Below are 20,282 nucleotides of genomic sequence, written 5' to 3'. Positions count from 1 at the left end.
CACAGACTATTGATTCCTTGGCATTGAACTTGAATCTCGGGGCCACGGAGGATACAATCAAAGAGGCATTGTCTCTGTCGAAGACAAATTGCAGACCAAACAATACTTGTTCACTTTCCCTCATTTCTCCATTCAAAGAACCAACCACTTATCCTCAGCTGCCCTGGAACTTTTGGACCATTCAGTTCATGTGGAATGCATGCATTTCCTGTGTATAGAAGACGTCCTATTTACTCTGACGGATCACCGGATGATAACAATCTTTATACGCCCCCTGGTGTAACCCGACCAGTGTTGGTGGCAGGAAGTCACTGAAGTCCCTTGAATCTATTTGCAAGGAACGGAGATTCACGACCTCGTCCATATGTATGGTCACTAGGGTTGCAAAATTCCGGGAATATTCATAGTTGGAAACTTTCCATGGGAATTAACGGGAATTAACGGGAATATACGGGAATATACGGGAATTACGGGGAATTAACGGGAATTAACGGGAATAAACTGGAAATGTTGTGGGTAATTTATACTAACTGTATTTACCTTGTCATATACAGACATGAATATAAACATTTTGTTGTGTCATAGGCTGATTTGAGCCCTGAGGAAACTTTGGGTAATTGACTATATGCTTCTGCATCGTTGTGTCATTCTTAACATAGGTCTTTGCACAGTATTTGCAAATGTACACAGCCTTTCCTTCTACATTGGATGGGGTGAAATGTCTCCACACATGAGAGAGTGCACGTGGCATTGTTCTGTAGAATAAGATGAGAAAAAAGTTTGTAAAAAAACACTAATGCAATGCCAGAGATATAAATAGTTAGCCAAACAATTGGAATCGTCTGTAAACATATTTTACAATTGATGGATAAATGAATGGAAATAGGCTAGATGAACAGATGAACAATCCTCAATCAGCATGCTAATATATTGTCCCGAGTAATATCATTGAAACTTACCTGACTAGTCCTGCACACTACAGCAGGCCTCAATAGCCCTGCTGTAGAGTGAAGGATGCTGGGAGTTATCTGTGCATGTGATGGAAGAATGCACAGTGGAGGGTTGAAATTCAACGTGAAGCGTGTGCTGCATTCCATACATCTTTAAAATAGAGTTTTGAATGATGTTTTTATTGCTCAGGGTTTAATTTGCATAGTTTTATTTTTTTCAAAATTCCCAAAATTCCCGAGCTTAATATTCCCGTGGAAAGTTTCCGGAAAGTTTCCGGAAATTTACCGGAAACTTTCCACCCCTTTGCAACCCTAATGGTCACATAAAATCAAATAGGTTTTCACATTCACTCCTCTCATACGGATATCATTAAGAAAAATGTACAAATATAACATTTCCTTATTCTCGCGCACAAGACCGAACTTATTTAATCGTCAAAACTCACTGGCTGCTTCTGATTACAAAGAGATTTCACTGTCATCACTCCTGGTAGCAACGCTGGCAGCAGCATGGCAGTGACTCAGAAGGACGTGACATAATTGCAAACATATTTTTTCAGCATGATTACGATAGAGAGAAAAAAAACCCCCGAAAGAGTCTTAATGATTCCGGTGGAACAACAGTGTGAAAACATATAGTTTACTTTACCTGAAGCTCTTTTGAATCAAATTAGGAAAACGTTCTGTGACCTCTTCTCCTGGTGTAAACATGAGGCATCTGAGTTCCATTACAATGAAGACATTAAATAAACAGGAGCCCGAAGAAACCAGGTGGATGGATGCTTCATTAAAATGCAATGTTGTTAGTGGCTAATTAACAAGGGGGGGGGGGCGCCCTTCTGCTTTGCCGACTGTAAATACACAAATTTAATGAATATGCTCCCTGATTGGTGTGAAAGTGGACCCACTAATCACGCTACTGTATTCAGGTGCTGCGCTGAAAAGTACTGAGGGGGGGAAACGAGAAAGCTGGACTAACATTACTATTTGAAATTTGAACCGATCGAGCCGTCAGTCGATCACAGCTTGTGTAAATTCTAAAGTTAAATCCTTGAACAGCTAAAAAAATGAAAATGCTGGGAAAACTTTGCAGATTACAGCTTCCCTCTTTCACATGTATTGTTTCTCTCCTGCTGCTGTGTTGCATATGTTCACTAAAAGGCTGCTACTGTTTAATGTCTGTCTTTCAAGGGAAGTTCAAGAAGTTTAAGATTTATATTTTGTTTTCGTGTATACTCACCTATGTGCAGAGGTGTCAAAAGTATTCACATTCATTACTCAAGTAGAAGTATAGATACTAGGGTTTAAAAGGACTTCTGTAGAAGTTGAAGTATCAACTCAAGCTTTTTACTTAAGTAAAAGTATAAAAGTATAGGTTTCAAAACTACTTAAAGTATAAAAGTAAAAGTAATGTAAGGGACATTTTTTTTCCATTAAGAACAAACTCTTAAGCCGCGTCTCAGGGGCCTATAGTGCACTACCCCACCTCCTCCAAAAAAAACATTTTTCTAAAAGCCATTATGACTATAATGTTATGTTAAAATGTTATGTTGAAAAATGTGGGATGCTGCGAGGACGCCGGCGCACGCCTCATCCGCTGCGAGCGCCACATTGTGTGTGTTTTTGAACGATGACAAACCGGAATGAAAACTAGCCAAAATGAAATAGGAGTAACAAGGCAATTTTTAAAATTTAAGGAGTAGAAAGTATAGATATTTGCGTGAAAATGTAAGGAGTAGAAGTAAAAAGTCGTCTGAAAAATAAATACTCCAGTAAAGTATAGATACCCAAAATTTCTATTTAAGTAAGGTAACAAAGTATTTGTACTTCGTTACTTGACACCTCTGCCTATGTGTATGGATCAACCTGGGGATGGCAACTTGGTCACAGCCCAGTTGACCCAGGTTGGGAGGCTGAAGCTACATGAAGCTGGTTAAACTGGAGGAAAGCCCCAAGACTTTTTTTGTCTGGCATTGTCTGACTTTCCACTTACGAACTCTGCCAAATGTTTCCTCCTCCTTAGAGAGACCACAGGTATCGCTATTGAGAGTTCAGCTCTGTCCCCACCGTGCACCCTCTGCCTCACACTTCTGTCTCACCGTGCTCAGCTGACACGAAGTGGTAGACATTTTTCCTCCGTCTCAGCTTGGCATCACCGACCTCCCCCCTTCCCGTGCCAAGGCTCTTAAACCAGGCCGTCTCTCTTTACCTGATGTCAGGTTATTCCAGTTTAACCCGAGTGATTTCAGTCTTTGAGTATTTCGGTCGACCTCAGTGGAAACATCACCGTGGGTACAGCGGTAGTCGACCTACGTCACAAATTTGGTGCAAAGAAGGACAGAAGTAAACGACTGAGCGGTCTGATGTCCGGGCCTTAAACCTCCCAGCGACCCGGTGGGGAATCAGCGAGGTTGTAACTCTGCAGTCGAGTCGACAGCCAACAACAAGTCTACCGTGATACGCACCCCGGTCATATATCTCTCCCTGTCGTTACAAATTGCAATTATACAACTGCGGTTATCTTTTTTTCTGATTGCTACTTGAGAAATTGTTCCGAAAACCTGTGGTGTTTGATTGCTGTTGTATGTCAGCAGGTCGGACGCCAGGTAGACGAAACTCGGGGTAGATTGAGGTGAAGTTATTATGACAAAACTCATTCATCACGCAGCGGACTTAAGAGTACAAACATTCAGACAAAACAGCCCCATCGCCAGAACCCTCGGTAGCATTGATCATATCAAAACGTCATAATAATCCCTGATAGAAATGAAGATTAATCGTCTCACGTTTGAGCCGTGATTCAACACGATGAAAAAGGTCACCTCAGAGATATTGGATTTCATGTAGATTACATGGATTGCATTTTCTCCCCCCCTCCCTAATGTTTTCTCTCTACAGTGTGAAGCAGCGGAGCGACAGTGATTCAACCTCTCATGTGTCAACCTTTCGCACACTTCCCTGTCCAAATAGCCAATCAGGATCCATTTAGGCAGCAGTGGCCTGGAACAGGAACTGACAGGCCTGGCCGAGGTGTTCTGCGCCACATGTGAGCCATGGAAGTCCTCAGCAGCCCTGGGTTGAAATCCATACTGGTGGTTCGCACAGACACTGCTGATTACCACACTGCTGGTGCAGACGTGCAGGACAAGGTTGTCAGGTCTAATCGTCTAATGGACGAAGAGTGAAGTCACCCCGGTGATGAAGGTGATGAGGAAAGTTTGATTTCCTTCAGCCTTTGATTAATTTGTCAACACCGGTATTCTGTGACATTCATCGTTCTTTTTTTTTTCAAATTTATGAATATTTGAACTCTGCAAAACATCGAATAAATGGTCAAAGTCCGAGAAATGTCAATCTGATACCTCAAATAAATACATTTTCTGTGCATTTGAATTGGTAATGGTAAAGCACTCTAGCAGCAGCACAGATAAGTGCACAATAACAAAAACCAGCCGCTTGTGTACAAGATAAATGCATCGTTACTTAGCGACCGGCTCTGTTATTTTGTTCTCCATTATTTTTATTTATCCTATGTAAACTTCAGGCCTCGTACCGCTGCTCTGCCGCCAGATCACCTTTCAGGAGGCCTGCAATTTCACTGTCCCGCCTCCACGCTCGGATTAGTTTGGTTTATACAAAACTGGCTCTGGGCTTTGTGAAACCATTCAGACCACAATCATTGTTGAGGGCCCAATCAGACACTCAGAGCTCCAAGTGCCCTGTTGCCTCCCTGGTTGTTTTTACACTTCACTGAGACTCTTTCTACATAAAGCAACATGATGCATTATGTTATATGTGATATAATCAGAAAGACTTCATGACAACATTGACAGAAATTGTCATTGTTTTGTGCTCAAAAAATAAATTTGTCTAAACCCCGAATTTAGATGTTTGATTGTATATCCTACGTGTGACATAGTATTTCCTATAAGCAGCAATGACAAGTCATAATATTACATTACCTCAGTTACTCAACCTGCCTCTGCCTACTACGCTGCATTTGATGATTTTTTAATAAGAATTCAAATTAAATTTCAACATCCAATCTGTCTTTGAATGTTTTTTAAATGAGTGCACCCCGGCCCGATGCTGGTTACCTCACCAGGACTCCAAACATGAGCTCTGACATGTAAACACACGTAGCGAAAGTTCAAGTCAACCTTTCGGGTAATGCATTGATTTAAAAAACAAAAACAAAACAAAAATGTCCCGAGACTCTCGTGTGTTTACTTTGTGAGCTCCCCCGCAATTTGTCTCAATTGCTCAGTCACATCACTGAAACTGTATATGTCCTGTCAAAACCGGGCAAAATATGACAGATCACCGCCGATTTGATTCATCTCGCATTTGGCATGTTTTGAACTTGTGTACTCTTTCCGTGGCGCCACACTAACTTGCCTAACATTTAATTAATTTCCTTTTTATTTACACTCAGCCTCTGCTTCCCCCTAGAAAACGTACGCCTATGCATAAGTCTGTTTTTTTTAATTATCTTTGAATACCAATAAAACTTTCCTGCCAGGAAAACTTGGCCTGTGTTCGGTTTGTTCCGAGTCCAACACAACAGTCCCATAAAAACATAATCAATTTACATTCCATTCATTAGCACCTCGGGGCATTTTCAGACATCTCTGAGAGTTGCTTCAAATATTTGCAAAAGCACTTCTTAAATCTGAACGCATTTTACGTCTTGTAAGAGTTTATTTTTTGATGTGGAACCTAGGACTCAGCAAACCTTTAATTGTACGCTGATGGTTTTTAAAATGTATTTGAAAAAAAAACCCTTTAATTCCAAGAAGGTTCAGGAAAACGGGGAAACGCACATTTGGGCCTCATCTAAGGCTTCCCAAGAATTTTCTCTGGAGTATCCTCCGGGGTCTAAGTTGTTTATTGAAACCAAAAGCATGACTGTTTTTGCAAACTATCCACAATCCATCCATCATCCCAGAGCAAGTCCCCAAATTAGTCTTCTTCCAGCCAGGGATTTGAAGAGCGGGTGAACTTGACTTCCTTTACGCTCAGAGGGGATAAAGGTGTTCGGAGAGTCTGTGTTTGATGTTGCACAGACACCGGGTGAACACCAGCATCATCACATGCAGGGTAAATACAACCCTACTTGCTTCAGTTTAACATAAACACCAAAAAAATCTAATATCCAGCGAGAATAATGAGTTGTGGCTGTTCCTAAATAGAAATGTGTCTTTTATTGAGTTTTATTGTTAATTTTCTTTAACAAATGAGTTGCTGATAACTCGGGTTTACCTCTGCGGTGACACTGCTTCCCATTCACCCAGTATAGAATGTGCCCTGGGATCGAAGTGCAGCACTGGACTGCTCTGCTGAGGATCACCAAGCCTGAGGCAAGACAGGACAAAAACAAAAAGAAAGGTCCTTATTTTCACACTGTGCATTTCGTGTCGGATTGTGAACGTGCTTCTTTTCCCTCGCCCGGGCTTCGTGCATACTTTATAAATCAAGCCATCAGTGTGAAGACAGGTTGATGACGTCATTCACGGTCGATTTCCAGCAGCCGGCAGGGCTTTGATTAGGGCAGTAAATCTCCTCCTGTTTGTCCGTCCTCCTGAGTAAAAGGGCAGTTTAATGGTCAGCTCTCCATATGTTGCTGAATATTCTTCGCCTCTAACCCGGCTTCCTGGAGAGCCGTGTATATGCCAACGCTGGAATTATAATTCAGCTCCTGGGAACATTTTGTACTGAGGCTGCCATTCACAAAATGTGGATTCAAACAATATCAAATTTACAAGCCGGCAATTGATCTGCAAGATATTGATTCTTCATATAACTGTGGTGTTTAGTTAAATAGTTTGATTTATTTCAACTCCACTATGTAAGAAGTGCCATAGGGTCTAGATTCATTTACTTTCATATAATCCTAATTTGATGTATGGTCCAAAATATAAAACTATATATTTTAATGTGCTGCAGATTTAATGGACAGATTAGCCACTCCCACCCTTTGTGGAGGGCACAGTGAGGTGATAAAAATGTTACAATGTCTCTTAAAAAAGTGCAACACAAATAAATCAATGTCATAAAGGGAATCAAAAATCACTTCCTGTCTGAGTATTAACCTTTGTATTCATTTGTTAAAGGTAAAAAGGTCATTGTAGGTTTCCTGCAGTATAAGCATTAAACACTTCCCACTCGGGTGTCAGAGAGGTCGTCAGCAGACGTCTTAAACTGAAGCAACCAATGGGCTGAGAGATCTGACGAGATCACTGCTATGGCCTGAGAGTCAAAGGAGCAGAGTGAGAACAAAGTCCAAAGTCAGGACTGTATCACTGTGCAACAAAGGAGAGGCACAGTCAATATGAAACTAACAGCGCGATCCCAGCACCGCAGCAAACAGGCTGCAGCTCCGTGTATACATGAATGATTACTGAGGTACCTGGAGAGTCACATTCACCTCAACGGCTCCAAAAACCTGCACAGAATATAATGAATGTTCAGGACTGTCTCATTACTCCAGTGTACACACGGAGACTAACATTGCATCCCAACATTCATTTGACTGTTGTCCGAGCTGTCGTTGCTCAGGAAGCCTATGGTCTTAAGTGCTCAGCTGGTAAACAAATCTGGGTTTATTAAATACACACTTGTCACTCTCCACTAGCCATGCATGGGGAAATTTATTTTGACAAACGTTGCCCCACTAGACTTAAGTGTCCCTGGCTGACGCCAATAGATAAATACCTCTGAATTAGGAAATGGATTGAATTTAGGAGAGGTATGCTTTTAAACCATGGATTGCTCCCTATCCCTGTGGCCTATCTAGGGTCAACAAACAGTCAATGAGTGACACTTCTAATTGCTTAATTCAATTGTCTTGCTTAAGTCTAAACGCTTGACTACTGTAATTTGGGGCTACACGTCTCAGAAAAAGAAAAGATTTTCAGAACATATTTATTTAAAAAAGTGTTAATTCATGTTTTAAATGATAAAAACAGGAAGAAAGAAAGAAAGACTGAAAGAAAGAAAGGAGAAAAAGGGGAATGGAAAAAATAAATAAATAAATCATGACATATGTTGTTCATTTTGTACATTCATCCATGCATGAGTGTGTTTATGCAGCAGACAGTGCCACATACAATACGCTGATGTGAGACTGTGAACATGCATTCAAATGCACTCGCTCTGGTGAAAAGGTCAGACGCAGTAAAAGGGAAATCTTTACTCATGTCTGGGCAAAGGTGCACATACATCACATTCATGTGACACTTTGCATACATTTACCATTATTGAGGTCAGGACACTGAAAATAGTCCCTTCACCATTGTGGCATCCAGAAGTTGTCAGTTGCCAGGATTTTTAAGGCCACACAGAGGGAGTCCCTCCTTTTCATACAGCCATCTGTCTGATCGCTGTAATACAGCAAGGCGGCGGTGGCACAAGTGAGTTGTCCAACCTGCCAGCCAGCGGCGGGTGATTGGGCAGCGGGAACAACAGTAACTCTGTGTGTTTGGGTGCGTGTGGTGGAGCAGGAGTCAAGCCTAAACCAGTGCACGCTTCGGCTGGTTGCACTATATTGCTATAGGATTGCCAAAAGGCGTGAAGTGGCAATACACGAGTTTTGAGGAGAACTGAGGTTATTCTTTACTCAGCAAGATCCTCGCCTCTTACCGGCTCTCCAGCAAAGCAGGGCATTATGTGTTCGACCACAGAGTGTGGGGAGCAGCAGTGAGAGCTTCCAGACCTGAGGGAGACCTTGCCGGTTACCCTCAAACATGCACACACACACACACACACACACACACACACACACACACACACACACACACACACACACACACATGCGGACGCCAAGTCTGTGGCAGGTCTTGCCATGTAAGGTACCTGTGGAATCGTGGCCTTTGAGGCTAGACAAAAACACACGGAAAAGAGGGGAAAGATAATAATAGCAGGAGTGTATTTCATTTCTTTTGCACTGCTTTGGCAGTTTTGCTAAATTGATCCTAAACTTCTCAGCTCCCGTTACAGATTCGGTGTTTTAATGGCACTGGACTTTGTCACAGCTGACACAGCTCTGTAAAAAGAAGAAAAATGTAATAAATTTTTGTTTGGGTTCCCTTTGCTTTCGCTCTGGTAACCGATGCCATATGGCCAGTGTCACATGTAATCTTTGCTTTAGGTCCACGGAGCGCAGCCAGGTAGGTGGACGGCCTGACAGGAGGTTTGCAGGGAAATAAAGGAATTTAATATTATTTACATTTTAAACAGGCCCAGCAGGTCCTCATGTAAGTCAAACAACAAGCAAGGGTTGTTTGCATTACACACGGAGCTGTATACGTGTGTGTGTGTGTGTGTGTGTGTGGGTGTGTTGGTGTGCTTTTGTTTGGCAACACTGACTTGACTTTCTGAGCGGAACTCAATAATTAATTAAGAATTCTTTTATATTTTGTGCCCTCTTTGTTTCCTATTGGTTTTCCCTCTTTCATTTTGTCTGCAATCAACTCTTAACATCTCTCCCTGTTTTGTTCTCTCTTGTGGGCTGAGTCATTTCCATAACAACAGAGTCAGGCACAAAAAAGCCCATGGGCATGTGACAGTTGTGGGATGGGGGGGGCACATGGACCGGGAGAGCGAGGGCGAGAGGGAGAGAGAGAGAGAGAAAAAGAGAGAGAGGGAGGGAGGGAGAGAGAGGGAGAGAGAGAGAGAGAGAGAGAGAGAGAGAGAGAGAGAGAGAGAGAGAGAGAGAGAGAGAGAGAGTGCTTGCCCATGCTAATATCTGCAGCTGGGCCTTTGGTTTTGTTCTCTATGCAGCTGGGCTGGATGAGAGAGCCTGGATTCCAACACACCCCCATCGGCATAAATCTTGCCATGCTTGAGGCTGCAAACACTGCAACAATGCGACTGGGTCATTCTCTGCCAAGTCGGCTGGCTCTGCGCACACACACACACACACACACACACACACACACACACACACACAAACACACAAACGCACACACACATACAAGCACGTACCAGCTCACAAATAAATAAGTTGTTGTGTGGGTTGTTTGTAGCTTTTTTTTTTTTTTTTTTTGGGTGGGGTGCATATATTAATCATTTATCATCTGCTCTGTTATCTGACTGAGGCTAAATGAAAGCCCAGACGAGGCTAATTATTCCTTTCAGTCTCATTGGCATTGTCTAACGAGACCAGACAAGATTGTGTCATGTGCAGGGGTCAAGTCTAAGATTCATTTTGATGATCTCCTGTCACCTTGTCTTGCCGTGCCGAGGTCGTCCCTTTTCCAGGATAATCACAAGTTATTCCATGTCCTGGCAAGTCTGCAGTTGTCGAGCAAAGTTTTCTTGTGTGTGATTTTTTTAAATAGGGACAAACAGACACTAAACATACTCCGAGACCGGGACAATCAGATGTGCCTCCTAACCTCTGACACATTCAGTGCCCACAAGACGGCTCCATTCTAGCAGCAGAATGCAGCCCAGCTGAACGGGCATGGATTTAGACAAAGTGACGCTCAGCCACAGTAACAAACTTGTTCTCAAAACATTTGCTTTCAGCGTATCATTAATAACGCCATAAAGAGCTCTTTATGTCCGAGTGGACAGTGTCACTTTTTGGAGTCAACTTTGACGAGATGAATGTGTGTGGCGAGCTTGAATGCTTCGCAGCTGGGCGTGAGCCGGGGCGCTGGTGACAGCGGGTACCAGGGCACAAATCCCCATGGCAGAAAGGGCATCTTTGTTTGGCCCAGGTGCTCTGTGGATGCACACTGCCCTCACATCCTGTGCAGTCTCATTCATTATGCATGAGCCGTACATTTAAAATCATGAGCTTCCTGTCAAAAGCCAGAAAGGGCCGGCCAGGCCAAGTGGGCTTTCTGTGGCTTCAGAGGGAGAATAGAAGCGTAACATTTTCAAGGCATTGAAAAGGCTAAAGTGAAGCCCATTGTGCCGTGGGCAAGCGTTGTAGAGCACATCATAGCTCCAACTTTCCAAGATACAACAAGGTCTCATAAGGCGGCGAATTCTGTCAGCTCCCCCGACATGGACTTTCACAGTTGCCTGCCTCCTCAGCAGGCGCCGCTCGGACCACATGAGTCTGTATTGTCTGAGTGACATGTCATGTGTTTTGTGCTGATTTTGGGAACAGTTTGTCATCAGTTGGTGCCACACTGAATAAGAATGCCGAGTCCACTCCTCTCATGTGCCCCTCTGCTCCCATGAGAAGATGTGGCTCAGTAATTACTGGAGGATTACAATAATCTACGTTTGGAAGCGTAACCTCCCCCTTGCCTTTGTGGCTCAGCACGAGATGAATCCAGTACAATTAAGCCATTTTGTTTCACTGCATGACTGTTCATTAGCATTATCTACACCAGTGGCTTCAGCTCTCAGACGGGGTTCCCCTTAGGTTCTCATCACTGCATCAGTTCCCTTGGTTACAGCTCAGTCTCCCAGAGTCTGGGGTCAGGGGGGATCAACGCCTAATGATGTGATCAGACTACAGGAGTTACCCCTTGCACGTATCAGAACTATCTCAACAGAGGTCTCTCTCACACAGTCATAGTTATCCCCAGTCTGTGCTACCAACATGTGAGAATGGTATAAATCACTTTGAGGGCTGACTTTCATGTGATGCATATTGAATCCATTAGTGTCTGCGCTTTATAATCTAAAGCCAGTTAGCCATAGACCAGTGGGGTGCCGCTCCTGTGGTTAAAGGGATCACAACCCTGAGCAGCAGCCATAGCCTGAAGCAGATCTCTCCACTGGCCAACCAGTCAATATGACCCGGACCTGGGCAAATGGCCTGGGCAGCAGCACTGCAGGTGGGGGCATTAACCATTCAAGAGACACTTCTGCTGACTGTCTGGGGATGGAGTCTGGGACCGGAGCAGACCGCGTGGCTTCCTCAGGGCTTGAAATGATCATCTGCTGCAACTCAGCACAGCTTGACCCAAACAGGATTTGGAGAGTGAAACCTCTTTATCAGGGCTTACGAGGATGAGACCATATACCCGCTTTAGCAGATCCCCGAGTTCTGATCCTGCTGAGAGAAATTCTCATAAGAATAATGACATTACAAAATAATAGGGTGGTCAATTCAGTGTTGCATGACAAAGCGAATTTAATTCTACGTCATTGTCTTGCCAGTCCTCAAAGTACTTTGAATAATTGGACTTGCAGTTATAGTTTGATTTCCCTGAATTTCCAACCAGTTGGTACAAGTATTTGCATTTAAATATGTTTATCTTGTTTGTTTGTTTGTTGGACTTTACAGGACGTTGGCCTTACCCTGGTGGTAAGCAAGCCTTATCCTGATTCCTGTCACCCCTCATCTTAGGCCAAATCTGGGGCCAACCACAGAATATTGGCTGGTGATGAAAGGTAGGATATACCACCCACTGTTAGTTCGAGATTTAATCATGAGCTGCTCATACCACGGGCAGCAGCCTGAACAAATCCTGTTTGTTTACAGTAATAAAATAAATTGCAAGTTTAATGCTCTACATGATACTTAGGAACATTTAATTCCAGAGAACTTCTTCAGGAATGCTACATGCACAAACACACACACACACACACACACACACACACACACACACACACACACACACACACACACACACACACACACACACACACACACACACACACAACCTTGTCTCCAAGACCTCAGGGGACTTAACATGGACTTCTATTAATTTGCTGGAGACTAATTTACCAACTTGCTGAACCCTATAACCTAAGAATAAAATGCTAATATGTGGATATTATGACTGTCAAACAGATTTAGGTCCCTACAAAATGACTAATACCTGCATCACACACACACATGCCCAGTTGGCCTTAACAAAATAACACACTCACACAAAATAAACCTCTAATAAATACCTTTCAGCTCACAGCAGGGTGTGTCGATATTTGATTGAGCTTCCAAGTTTGACTTTCCTTTACTATCCTGACAAGCTGTCACATTAAATATGTTATTGGTATATACTGAGATCACCCATTAGTGAAATGGAAAAATTAATTTGGCGGCAAAGCAGATTCCACTGTGAGGTCAGTGTCTGAGGGCCAGGGTCTGGATCGTTAGCAGCCTGCTGTGGGTCCGTCTGTGCCCGTCCCACAGTATAAGCCAGCTATCCTCAGGCTGCCACCGGCAAGACATCCAGTCATAAGACTCAACAAGAATGGCATCAGTCACACTTTAATGGATCCTGGATTATTGTCCCTCCACCCCCACAGAGCCCACGGGTGGGTGGTTGGCTCCGCTACGGTCTCCAGGTCCTGCCTACCTTCTCCCTTGTGACCCTTGCCTGTGGGTATTCCCAGCAGGATGGCCACTAACCAGAGGGTCAGAGTCTGCTGGGCCCTGCAGCCCAGCAGGCTCGATTTTGTCAAATTAGTAACCAATCTCAAATCTTGTTTCTTTGAGAGAACCTATAATCACCCTGACAGCAGCGAGGGACCAGTATTGCTGAATGCAGGTGGACAGACAAGAACAAAAGCACTCCCACTTCATCCTGCTGATAACATTCTTCCACTCTGAGATTGGGAGGAAGTGGCTCAGGATGTTTTTTTGCATCCACGTGAAGATAATCGTGTAGTCTCAGATTCTCTATAAACAGTAACAACAAGCTGTTGCTGTTGAAACACAATCAGTAATATCGTTGATATCATTCTGATAATTTCAGGAATTTGATTGCAGAGTTAGGGATGAACACATTATATATGTTATTAATGCCCACATTTAAATCCACATGCATGTTTTTTTTTATGGAAATTGCCCAGTCTATTTAACTTATCACAACTCTCACAAGAATTGGAAACTTTTGATAACTTACGACAGACTAACCCTCACAGGCAATGACCCGCGCCGAAACAAAGTGCTTTTAAAAGGAATAAATGTGACAGAGAATGAGGTTGTTGTGACTCATTCGGCATCAAATTTGTTTCTAAAAGCGAACAGACCTCGGTGCAGGGGTCAGAAAAATAACCCTGCAGTGTGATCGGAGCTGCTCAATAAACTAAGAACAATTAACTTCTGTAAAGGCAGCCTCTCAGACCAAGAGTTTGCTATCTGATCATTGGTACCACTTAGTGGGAACCTGCTGAGACCTCTGTTTATGCATTAACTGGGCAGCAATAATGAGCACTGGCCTCTCACCGTGCATGAGTCAAATCAAATTCCCTTGCCAATTAGAAGGAGATTTACACGAGGCCCTGTAGCACAGAGGCTAATCTTCTTGGGCGATCTACGGTGTCCCTGCACTAAAACGGCCTCTTATATTCTCATGGACCACTGGTGCTAGCTCTCGTGGTGGGATTTGTTTCTGTTTTCATATGTTTCTGCAGGATTGGGAGGCTGGAGCCAGTCTGTGTGTGAGCATCCTGCTTGTGGAACAGACCTGGCAAATGGCCCACTCAGGACATTTGACCCTGTGGATTTTTCTCTTTTCTGTGAGGTTTTTTTGGAGCTAGCACTTTCCCTTTAGCAAGGGCTAAAAGGCTCAAAAGGGTGGAAAGTAAAATATTTTCATAAGTCTCCTGGACGCCAGGTTGCATAAAAGGTTCCACAGGCGTTTGCATCAGGCCCTGGACTGTCGAGACCACAGATTCTGTTTTTGTTGCCATAAAACTGCCCTTTCCGAAAAAGTACATATATGTATATTCCATTTGCTTGACACTTGTAAATTTAAATGACCTGAGAAATCAAGTTTGCTTCCCAAAGAAAAACATGAAGCTAAATATATGAGGCATATGAATGTTAAGATTTACCCATGGACTAATATGTTGGTGTGTTTTGGGCGACGTGGAGTTCAGTGAACACACAAATGTATCTTATCCAAGATATCCCTCACCAGATTAGACCTTGAACGGTAGTATTTTTTATATTTATCAAAATCAATTTTAGGATTTTAATGATTAAAGTATTTTACTGAGGCTGATCTTTCGTCATGGTTTTGGTCTGGTATAGTGGATGTGACCTCAGGAGAGAAGGTTAAGTCTGGGCTCAGTATCACAGGAGGTTTCAGAGCGTACCTACCTTGCTGTCATAATAGCCATGGGCAGAACATAATTTGACACTATGGAAAACAGAGGGAAGCCCCTCAAAGACCTGAAAGACCTCCCGTGTGTAATGATGCAGAGTACATTTCACAAAATTCTCCTTTGGTGGAGGGGGGGGTTAGGCCAGGTTCCTGTCAGGACTCTTTCCCCCCCTCCCTTCCCGCTTTGGTTGATAGTGGTGATTACAGGCCAGTTTGTTGGGGTTGTCTGGTCGCAGTAATTGCAGGTTAGTTGTCCATCACTCCATGGTCTGCTGGCAGTGAAGAGAAAGGAGAACACAGAGCGGTGAAAAGAAAGGATCCATTTAATCAGCTGGGTGAAAAAGATGGATGTGTGAGTGGGCTCCTTTCTCCGCCATACTTACGAAAAAATATACTTTGCTATTAGACAGTAAAATAAGCTACAATAGCGCCTTGGCAGTTGCACTATTACCATAACTTAGAAGATACTTTCTTACTCAGAATCTCTTATTTTATTCCCTGTCTAAAAATAGTGTCCTTGAGAGAACAATTTAGCCATCAATCAATGCATTAATGAGGCTCACTGGCTACCTAAAAGTAAAATAAGAAAGTGTTCCAATGATATTTTAGGGTGTGGAGTTATATAAGGCTGTTTATAACTCAGAGCTTTATTCGCTGCTGGGGCTTTCAGAGGTGGCTACGCTGCCACTGGGGAGCTCCATGGATTGGAAAAGCTATGAATATCCTTTCACCACATTCCCAGCCTTTTGCAGAAAACCCACAATATGGACTCAGACTTGTCAGCGCGAGGTATGTTCTGGAGGTACGGCCTGCGTCAGGTACGGAACCAAACAGTAACACGGTAATAAAATGTTCATTCATTTTCTCCCGCAGATGTTTTCCTTTTCCTGGTATGCCCTGCCTTCACGACTTTTATCAGTGTCCAGGATTAAGTCTGTTTGCTTATGGACAAGAATGCAATTAGCAGAGTCACCCTCACAGATCAATGCTAGCATATCATTTGCAGTCGCCCATGAGCAAACATGTTTTCCCTTCGAGCAGATAGGAATGGAATGTCAAATACTGTCTGCACATGTTGGATCAGTGTTACGTAAGAGGTGAATACTCATTATTTCCCATGAAGTCAGATCTGTAATTCATCATGAGGTTCCCTAATTTGTAGAAACAAAGCCAAAGACCCTTTTTTCCTCCCCACCCCAGTTCTCATCCCACTGTTCCAGGTCAACAATAGGTAAGGGACCCCCTGCTGCTTTGCCAGGTGACCTTATCACGGTGCCGCCAGCCGGCCCTCGATCACACAAACAAAGGACGGCCCAAAGAAAATGCCAGTGCCGGTTCTCACAGTCACCCCGATAATATCTCCGTCCCCCTAGCCTCACACGCATTGACATGGAGCAGCCTAACAGATAGAGTTGCAAATGGCCACTTCTATGAGTCAAAGCAGGCGAGGGTGGGACACTGGACATCCCCCCAGCGGACGCCTTGTTCTCCCATTAATTGATCGCTACTTGATCTTCGATGGTGATTCAGGGGTACTCTCTAGGGCAGGCCACCAGTCTCTGTGATATGTGTGGGAACTGTGTGAAGGCCACGAAGGTGCACCTGCTAAATGGCTGTTTCGGCCTATTCCCCCAGCACCCTGCCCATTGTTAGGGATTTATATTCAGTTTCCTTCTCAGATGGCCGCACAGTGGAGGGCTACTGAAGTGGGCTACTCTCTTTTCAGAAAAAAAAAGAAGGGGATGCTTAAAAGACAGACTCGCTAAGGTGGGGAGCATTGAAAGAGAAACACAGGAAGAACTGGGATAGATGCAGATACCAAGGGGGTCTCATGACACGCAGCGATGATGTCAGAGGTTTCGCTGGACTTAACGCTTTACGTAGCAGGCCAGATGTTTTCAAGCATGAAAGTCACTGAAGTTTAATAGGTAACAAAAACACAATAAGGAATGTGGGGTAGAGACACTGAGCAGTATCTTTCAGTGGAAGGAGGATCACAAGCCAACAATTAGGCTTAATGACAGCCTGATGTCCTGCGGCCTGCTGATTGACCCATGACCCTCATTTTAATGGGGGCTGTAATAAGGGACATTACTCTGTCAGTGTGGGGTCTCAGTCGGCGGAGGATGGCAAGATGAAAGGTGCCCACTGAAGTGTGGGCTGCAGGTGAGATGGCAGTTCCAACGGACAATGATGGGCAGGTGGAGTAATGATGTGTAACAACAAAACAGAAGCTGGAGCAGGTTGTTATGTGTACACACACACACACACACAACAGACACACACACAGAAATTAATACAACTTTGGCCTCTGGTTCAAGATTTTGGCTCAATTTCAGAGAGGGTTCTTTCTTTGCCAATGTTCCACCTAGTTCTGTGGAAATCTGACAAAATAATCAAACAAAATAAAAAACAAATATATGGACAGGGAATAAAAGATGTTATTAATCTTCTTGCACACAATGGTCTTCCTATGGAGACACTATACAAAAATATGTTAGATTATCTCTCTTTAATTGTGTTCTCAGTGAATCTGTTATCGGTTTTAATATTTCACTCTTCTTATCCGTTCTGCAGGTGCATATCATCACTGTGTCATTCTCACGTCTGCTCTCAGCTGAGGCTGTTTCCCGCTGACACGCGGCCGCCGTGATCTTCAGAGAGAAGATAGAGAGGCGGAGGAGTGGTGGCGGGGCGGGAGCAAAGCGTTGTGGGGGGAGGTCGGAAAAAAAAGAAGAAGCCGGAATTACCAAATTTAAATAAAGTCAACTTTCCGGCCATCTGGCCAGTGTTTAGGATAGAGGGGGAAGCCTTGAAGGCTGGTCGAGCTGGAGAGAGAGAGCTTCATGTTTGATTCTCAGTATCCAAATGTCTTAGCGCTACAAAAATCCACGATGTTCCCTTTAACAGCACAGAACCTTCAGTCTTAAGCATGTATCAGTAAAAACAACAAATACCAGCTTCTGCTACATCCAACACTGATAACTTTCCCCGGTTGTCAAAACATGTGCTGACACACAGTGGGAATCATTATTGAAGGGTTATTTGTAAAAGTTGAAATGATTAAAAAACAATTTCAACTCCATTGACTATCGATGGGGTTCGGTCCCCACTAGTGCACTGCAGATTGATGAGTCAATCATTGGTCAGCCTGGAGTGGGTGTAAGTGGATCTACAGACACGCATCATGGCCCAAGAAAAGTAGCACATGGGCCTGTGAGAGGAAATCCCTTCACTTGGATCCAGAAGAAGGTGACCATCAGGACATATCCCTAAAGCAAGCGCTCTAAAATTAAGGACAAAACAAAGTGTCAGGCAATGATTGATCAGTCTGCGGTGTTTTGTCAAAATTCAGTCATCTTTGCAGCCCCACCCCCAGGCACTTCCTATAATCAAAGGCCATGCCCACCCATGGCTAATTAGACATTAAGCAAACGTCAAGAGGGGCTGATTTAAAGCAGCCACCCTAGACCTGAGAAAAACAAAGGGGAGCGGAGCAGGGAAATGGGAGAGATCCAGATCAATATTGAGCGGCACTTTTGTTTGCTAAAATGCCATAGAGGCTGAAATAAATCAGATAGAGGAGGGAGAGAAGGGCCGGCGATTGCGTTCTCACGGTTCCCCGGGCACTGCACTGAGAATAGGCACACCTGGCCTAACAAAGCCCAGGAAGAGGGGAGGGATGAGCATGCGTGGAGGCATGCTCCCACAGAAGCACACAAACACACACACAGAGGCACATAGATACAATGTATCTGACTACTACCAGTATAAGATTAAATAAACAAGAGAGTATTTATAAGCGTTTTCTATGAAGGCCATCTGCAGACTCATCCGAAGCAACAGTTGAGGCAGCGCTTAAAAAACATTGAGGCGAAGATTACTGAGGATTTATGTGTTTTGAGACGCTCTTGTGAAGCCTGGGTCAGGAACAGTAAAATATCTATTGCCAGCCAGTGAAACTTTATTTTCCAGCTGGGAGAATGTACCGTCTCTCACAAGGGCATCTGCAACTTAAGTACCAAAGACACAAACTCACTTTGTTCCTTATAAAAGCTAAACGAAAGCGTCCACTGAGGATTTGTAACCATGAAAAATACAGAGGACAGTTAAAGATGCCATGTAGTTTTCAACCACGAGTAAAGCCACCAAGCAATGATTTTTTTTTTTTTTTTTTGTGGTTTAATGGTATCCTGCTGATCCACAGGTGGCTGCAGTGCAAACACACAGCAGCTGCTGGCGTCTTAACATGGATGTAAACAATGCAGATTTAAGAATAAAGCTAAAATCCTGGTATGAAACATTGAATTTAAAAGGAAACTTTGTTTGCAAGAGTCTTCGTTGGAGCTTTAAAGTCGTAATACTCACTTAGCTCATCCACTGTCTAAAGGTCAACTCGACGAAATAGAAAACAGAAAAAGGATTTTTGCTCCAAAGCAGAAGGCAAAGTTAATCTATTCATACAGTTCATTCAAAGGCTGTTTCTAATGAAAAGTTATTCCTTACTAAATGTTTTACTGTTAAACTTTGGCAGAAACATTTTTGTGCTTTAGTCTCGTCGTCAAGGACACGTAAACATATAAAAAAATCAATTTCTGATTCTAAAAAGCTCCACCGGTCAAACCTACTTGACTTTTCACATGTGCAGAGTTCGGAGCCCACACACAGGAACACGTTGACGCACGGCGCTGACACTGATGTTCTCGTCATGACTGGACTTTTGCCATCCTGTAGTTTTTTCTGTCACTTTCAGACCAACAAAGCGATCACTTTCCTGGACTTACAGGGTTTCCTGTCTCATGGCACTTCTTCCTTCCCTCCCTCCCGACCGGCCTTCGCTTCGCAGCATCTGCGGCGCGGGTTCCCCCTGTAAATCACACTGTCACTTCTCACACTCAGCACCTCTGGAGCAGCGAGCTCCCGAGCTGGTTTCAATTTGAGCCCCTGCGCAAAGTTAATAAGTTTGAGATAAATTCAGCTGGCCTGGCTGGAGCTGATTTTGGAGTGGTGTACGCTTTCGTCCCCCTGATTAGCCCTGGTCCCAAACTTCATTGGCAAAGCACAAAGAGAGAGTCTGTTTCACCCTGACCCCTAATGCAGTGTGACCCCACGTGAAGAGAAGCCTGTTATCATTGCTATTTAGAGTTCAGGTTACAGGTGAGCCAGGTACTAAAAAAGATAATAGAGACATAGCGTCGGCTGACTGCGAGCAGTGGGGGGTTCGCCGAGGAAGAATTATCGAGAGCATCCAGTTCAGTGAATCTTCACCTCACAGAGCGGAAAACAAGCAGTGTCCTGGTTTGAT

This window comes from Limanda limanda, chromosome 17 (genome assembly GCF_963576545.1).
Source record: "Limanda limanda chromosome 17, fLimLim1.1, whole genome shotgun sequence".
Lineage (NCBI taxonomy): Eukaryota > Metazoa > Chordata > Actinopteri > Pleuronectiformes > Pleuronectidae > Limanda > Limanda limanda.
The sequence above is the reverse complement of the archived record's forward strand: the minus strand, read 5'-3'. Positions refer to the sequence as shown.